The sequence below is a fragment of the Ruditapes philippinarum genome, unplaced genomic scaffold (genome assembly GCF_026571515.1).
Source record: "Ruditapes philippinarum isolate M1 unplaced genomic scaffold, ASM2657151v2 ctg5914_1_1_1_1, whole genome shotgun sequence".
Classification (NCBI taxonomy): domain Eukaryota; kingdom Metazoa; phylum Mollusca; class Bivalvia; order Venerida; family Veneridae; genus Ruditapes; species Ruditapes philippinarum.
The window spans coordinates 1-7,169 of record NW_026864090.1 but is presented as its reverse complement, the minus strand read 5'-3'; positions in this window follow the sequence as shown (position 1 = coordinate 7,169).

Genomic DNA, 7,169 nt, shown 5'->3' with positions numbered 1-7,169 from the left:
TTTTTTCCAAACTTCACAGGAATGTTCCTTTGGTGGTCATCTTAAACATTTGTTCAAAGAATTTAATTCCATGTAGAACTCTGGCTGCCATGGCAACCAAAAGAAAATACTTAAAATATCTTCTTTAAGAAAATCCAAGAAGGTAGAGCTTATATATTTGGAAGTGCGTGTGTATCAAATAAAATCTTTGGGATCAAAATTGGTCCCAACCCGGGGGGAGGGGGTCATTGAGTTTCCTTACATGTATATAGTAAAAACTTAAAAATATTGTAGAAAACCCCAAGAGCTAGAGCTTAGATATTAAGCATTAAACATCTTCTGATGAGTATCTACAAAGTTTGTTCAAATAAAAGCCCTGGGATCAAAATTGGCCCCGCCCTGGGGGTACTGATTTTCCTTATATGTCTAAAGTAAAAACTTTAAAAAAATTCTTTTCAATAACCCATAGAGCTAGAGTTTAGATATTAAGCATGAAACATCTAGTGAGTGTCTACCAAGTTCGTACAAATTAAGGCCCCAGGGTTAAATTGGCTCTGGACGGGGGGTCTTGATTTTCCTTACATGTCTATAGTAAAAACTTAAAAAATCTTTTTTAAAAAAACCCAAAAGAGCAAGGCCGTAGATATTAAGCATGAAACATATTCAAATTGATGTCTACAAAGTTTGTTCCAATAAAAGTCCTTGGGTCAAAATTAGCTTGGCCGCAGGGGACATTTATTTTCCTTATATTTAACCAGGTTTTCAACGAAAACCGGGTTATTGTAATGCCAAAATCGGCGGGCGGGCGTCAACTTTTGGTTCCGCTCAATAACTTTAGTTTGCTTTGGCCTATAGACACCAAACTTGGTGTGTAGGTAGCTTATATCAAGAGGCAGCTTGGGATTGCTACCCAGGTGTCTGTGATCAAGGTCACTGTTACTAAAAATAGAAATCCAGTTTCCGCTCAATAACTTAGTTTGCTTTGGCCTATTGACACCATACTTGGTGTATGGATAGCTTATATCAGGAGGCAGCTTGGGATTGCTACCCATGTGTCTGTGATCAAGGTCACTGTTACTAAAAATAGAAATTCAGTTTCAGCTCAATAACTCAAGTTTGCTTTGACTTATTGATCCAAACTTGGTGTATCAAGAGGCAGCGTGGGGTTGCTACCCAGGTGTCTGTGATCAAGTTCAAGGTCACTGTTACTAAAAATAGAAATTCAGTTTCAGCTCAATAACTCGAGTTTGCTTTGGGCTATTGACACCAAACTTAGTGTATGGGTAGGTTATATCAAGAGGCAGCTTTGGATTGCTACCCAGGTATCTGTGATCAAGGTTAATTTATTCAGTTTTCACGAAATAACTAGAGTTTGCTTTGACCTTTTGACACCAAACCTGCTGTGTGACAGCCTTGGATCGCCACTTAGATATCTGGGAGCAAGGTCATTTGCTTACAATAGAATTTTCAGCTTCTACTCAATAACTTCAGTGCACTTCCTATTGATTGCTGTCACATCAAAACTTGGTCGTTGAAAGCATTGCAGCGCTTCTTGTTGCATGTATATAGTTAAAACTTAAAGCTCTTTGTGAAAATTCAAAAGAGCGAGAGCTTAGATATTTTGCATAGAACATCTTCTAATGGATGTCTTCCAAGTTTGTTCAAATGAAAGCCATGGGGTCAACATTTGTCCAGCCCCAGGGGTCATTGATTTTCCTTATATGTACTGTAAATCCTGTATTTTTCGCGATGATGTTTTAATTTTGGCTCGAAAGGGGCTCCACTAAAACTTTTTGTCCTATTTCTCAGGTGAGCGATCCAGGGCCCTCTTGTTAATTTATATTTAGTTTGTCAAGTGCTAAGAATTAAGCATTCTCTGACTACAACCAATACGTAGGGATCACTTTCACCTGCAGTAGCCGAGTGGTTAAGGTCGTTGACTTCAAACCACTTGACCCTCAGCGTTGTGGGTTCGCATCCCGACAGGGACTTTGGATTCTTTCATGTGAGGAAGCTATCCAGCTAGCTTACGGAACGTCAGTGCTTCTACTCAGGTGCCCGTTCGTGCCTGAAATAATGCACGGAAGGGCACCTGAGGTCTTCCTCCGCCAGTCGCGATATGACCTATACTGTGTCGTTGTGACGTAAAACCTAAAACAAACAAGTTACAAGAATTGGTTTTGAGGTTCGTTATGACTAGAAGATGACCCTTTCGATTTTGAGGTCAGAAAGTCAAAGGCTTGTCACCATGACCTTGACCACTAATTACATGTTCTGCTAAAAACTAAAGAATGCTTTAAAATTTTGTGTTGATCATGACTAGTAGATGACCCCTATTGAATTTTAGTGTTTGTAGGTCAGCCATCGTCACTGAACATTAAAAGCTGTTCTAACCAGTGACTAGGGAACACTAGTTTACAGTACCAAGATTTGGTGTTGGACTTGCCGAGTGGATAACCCCATTTTTAAGGTCAATAGGTCTAGGTCACTGTGGCCTTGTCTGACTTATAACTTGACCACTAAAATATTGTCAAAAACAAGTAGAGAATACTTTGGTCTAAAGCTATTTGATTTTGAAATCATCTAAATTATGATGTCAAAGGATCATCATGGCATATAGAAAGCTTAAGCCTATAGTCTTAACATTTGGTGTTGAAGGGTAGATGGCACTTTAAAAAGAATCTTGTCTGATTAATAATTAGGGAATGCTTTGACCTACAACCGGGGGTTGGTCATTACTAGTGGATTACTCCTATTGATTTAAAGGTCATTAGGTCAAAATTCAAGGTCACAGAGGAATAATGTGTAAACTCCTTTGCCTATCAGTCACTTTAAAAAGGATAATGCCATATTTGAAACTTAGTTGTGACATTACCCATGTTAGAAGATGCTTTCTATTTCATATGAATTTACGAGGTCGTTGTGTCAAAGGTCAAGGCGACAGTGAGCCAGTCTAATCATGAGCAATAATTTTATCAGTAATCACTGGTGCCACAGCAGTGAGTCAATCGTAGTGGCTGTGAAGCATTTCGTTCGCAATGCAATTTATAAGCGGCATGAAAATGTGACTTTTCCAAAGCCGTTTTAGCCTGTTGATGGCTTTGTTGGTTTACCTGTGGGCAACACAGTAGGCCTTACAACATGCTTTACAAAGTGACTGAAGGGACATTGTTGGGAAAACAAAGACTGGTCAATTTCACCCTTCAATTTACTATGATTAAGTGGCCTTATCATTCAGACGACAGATGTGATCACTGATCGCTCTTGTTTATAACAATGTAGTAAAATATCATATTTATATGTGTTTTATTACATATCTTCAGACATTTTTCATCAATTTTTAGGCTTAATTCTGGATTCCATAATATACACGCAAAACAACTTTTTAATATAATGTTTATAATTAAGCGTTTTCATAATGACATTGTTATTGGGCTGAAGGCTGTCATATTAGCCTGATGCCAAAGGCTGAAGGTATTGCAAATGAGATTCTTGTTTTAAAAACCTACCTTGCAGCAATTCAAAATGGCGACTTTTCAATGAAAAAAAAAAAAGCAAATTCATAATGGCCGAGCTGGAGAGAATTCTCCAATCTCATAACATAAAGACCGTACATTATGCATAATGACCTTGTTTTATGTTCATAATGTCGTGGTGAACTCCATATTAGCCTAACATGAAGTGAAAACGTACCTAATATTGAAAAGTTAATTAATAAATCATTATGAAACATATACAAACCTGGTCCGTCACCATGTCCGTCCATCCTTGTAGTCTGACAAAACAGTACACTGTGGGAGCATTAAACATTTGTATAGATCTGCGTGTGACTTTAAGAAACACGTTTTTTCTTCTTCTTTTTGTGTACTTTTATATTAGTTATGTTGTTTATCAATATATGAGCCGCGTCACGACAAAACCAACATAATGGGTTTCCGACCAGCATGGATCCAGACCAGTCTGCGCATCCGCGCAGTCTGATCAGGATCCATGCTGTTCGCTAACCAACCCTATTACAAGAAGAGAAACTGATAGCGAACAGCATGGACCCTGATCAGACTGCGCGGTAGCGCAGGCTGGTCTGGATCCATGCCGGTCGCAAACGCACTATGTTGCTTTTGTCGTGACGCGGGTCATTTAGTAACTACTGTCTCACAATCACTATTTTACAGTTTCAAGTAGGTACTTGAAACTATTGTATATATGTCAACACAACATCCTTCCGCATTGTCCTGAAAATACGGATGTGTACATTGTTTGTTGCAAAATTACAAATGTTGGATAAAAATGTTTTTTTTTCTCTTCTTCTTAATCATGTATTTATCATAAAACATAGCGTATCAATTCATGTGTTGAATATTTATTATTTTTAATTTTCGAGAGGTTGATTATTAAAGCGACAGTTTTTTTCTTTTTTGGAGTAAATTTCGTATTCCTTTTCTGTGGTTATTAATTAGACGGATCTTGAAATCAAAGCGGTTGGAAAGTAATGACTGCGTTATTGTGGGGGTTAGAAAATAACCTTTGAAATAAAACTGGAATTTATAAATATATAACTAAAAAAAAAAAAAAAAAGAATAGAAAATAAGAACGATAAGTCATGTCGACAATCGTACCTGAAAATGTGTCGTATGCTCACAATTCAACTGATGCAGCAGCAGACGACAGAAGTAATGTAACGATGACGTCACCAGAAACGACTGCAATATCCGCAGCGGTAACGGAGACCACGACTAAACCTGTAACTGGAACAACGACAATAGGAAACAAAGGCACAAATTTTACAAAACAAACCAAAACAACGACTACGGTACGACCAAGTACAACAACGAATAATCTTCTCACTAGAACAACGACAAAAGAACAAATTGGAACAACGACTTCTGAAGTAACAACTACAGCATCATCTAACTACCATAGGAGTCCAGAAAAGTACTATCATTAGGAGGACCACAAATGACAACATTTTTCAACTAAGTTTTCCTTCCTGTAAGTTTACAAGTGAATTACATTATTCAGTTACCGCGTCTCATGGTTACATAACTTCACTTTTAACTATATGAATTATTATCAAATAAAAGGGTCTTGAAAAATTCGACATTTGTGGCTACTTTTTGTGTTTTATATAGTCGATATTAATAACACCATGACAACACATTTTACTTGTTCAACTTTAATACGTCTTCATATTGTAGTATGAACATGTATTCTATAGTAAAATCTTGTTAATCGGTAAAAAGATAATAAATTTAGCGGTAGACGAGTATTCTATAGTAAAATCTTGTTAATCGGTAATAAGATAATATATTTAGCGGTAGACGAGTATTCTATAGTAAAATCTTGTTAATCGGTAAAAAGATAATAAATTTAGCGGTAGACGAGTATTCTATAGTAAAATCTTGTTAATCGGTAATAAGATAATATATTTAGCGGTAGACGAGTATTCTATAGTAAAATCTTGTTAATCGGTCATAAGATAATAAATTTAGCGGTAGACGAGTATTCTATAGTAAAATCTTGTTAATCGGTAATAAGATAATATATTAAGCGGTAGACGAGTATTCTATAGTAAAATCTTGTTAATCGGTAATAAGATAATATATTTAGCGGTAGACGAGTATTCTATAGTAAAATCTTGTTAATCGGTAATAAGATAATATATTTAGCGGTAGACGAGTATTCTATTGTAAAATCTTGTTAATCGGTAATAAGATAATATATTTAGCGGTCGACATGTATTCTATAGTAAAATCTTGTTAATCGGTAATAAGATAATATATTTAGCGGTCGACAAGTATCCTATAGTAAAATCTTGTTATTCGGTAATAAGATAATATATTTAGCGGTAGACGTGTATTCTATAGTAAAATCTTATTAATCGGTAATTATATAATATATTAAGCTGAAGACATATTATTCTATAGTAAAATCTTGTTATTCGGTAATTAGATAATAGAATTAGTGGACGACATGTATAATATAGTAAAATCTTGTTAATCTCTAATAAGATAATATATTTAGCGGTCGACAAGTATCCTATAGTAAAATCTTGTTAATCGGTAATAAGATAATATATTTAGCGGTTGACATGTATTCTATAGTAAAATCTTGTTATTCGGTAATTATATAATATATAATAAGCGGTCGACGAGTATTCTATAGTAAAATCTTGTTAATCGGTAATAAGATAATATATTTAGCGGTAGACATGTATTCTATAGTAAAATCTTGTTAATCTCTAATAAGATAATAGTTTTAGTGGACGACATGTATTATATAGTAAAATCTTGTTAAATCGCTAATAAGATTTTATATTTAGCGGACGAAATTACCATAAAAACTTGAGATTTAGTAAAAATGTATGTTTTATTTTTTTCACACAATATACATATGTTGCAATTTTGTGACAATAAAATTTTCAAAGTACAACTTGTGTGTAAAATCGAAATGTCAAATCCTACTTTTTTCTTTCGTATATTCAGCCAATGCAACACTTAACTCTTCCGTCTCCACGATGGCCGTTAGTACAAATGTGGACGGGTCCGCCATGGTAGTGAAAAGAATAAGTGATGACTGCGCGGAAACGATCGGTAAATAAATATACTTGTCACATATTAGTAAACTGTTTTAAATTTTATGAGTTTAAGAAAATAAAAATGGTAAATATGCACAATGCAAATTAAAGAATATTTACGTCTTCATTAAAGTATTAACAAAATTGCCCCTTTGGTTTACCATCAGAGTCAGGATAATTTCTGCACAAAATGTCTTGATAAATAGACTCTAAAATTTTCAAATGCCAAGCTGAAGCCGTGATGCTTTCTGCGTATTGCTAGTACGGGCTATTTTTATGCCCCCACAAAGTGGGAGCATATAGCGTTGCACTTGTCCGTCCGTCTGTCCGTCCGTCCGTCCGTACAAACCCAGAGGTACTTGTGTGGCTTGGAGAACAATGGGTAACAGTAAATTCTCTTTGATCCTATTCATTCCGTTTTTACTTGTGTGTCTTTTTTAAGCCTTTTGTGACTAAAAATGGCCAAAAAGGTCAAAGGAAAAGTCACATAAGTACCATTTTGTGAGTATGTCCGTCCGTCTGTCCGTACGTCCCGAAATCTTGTGAACGCAAAACTCCTCATAAACTGGATGGCAGATTTTGCTTAAACTTTCAGGGATGAAAAACCCTTTAAAGT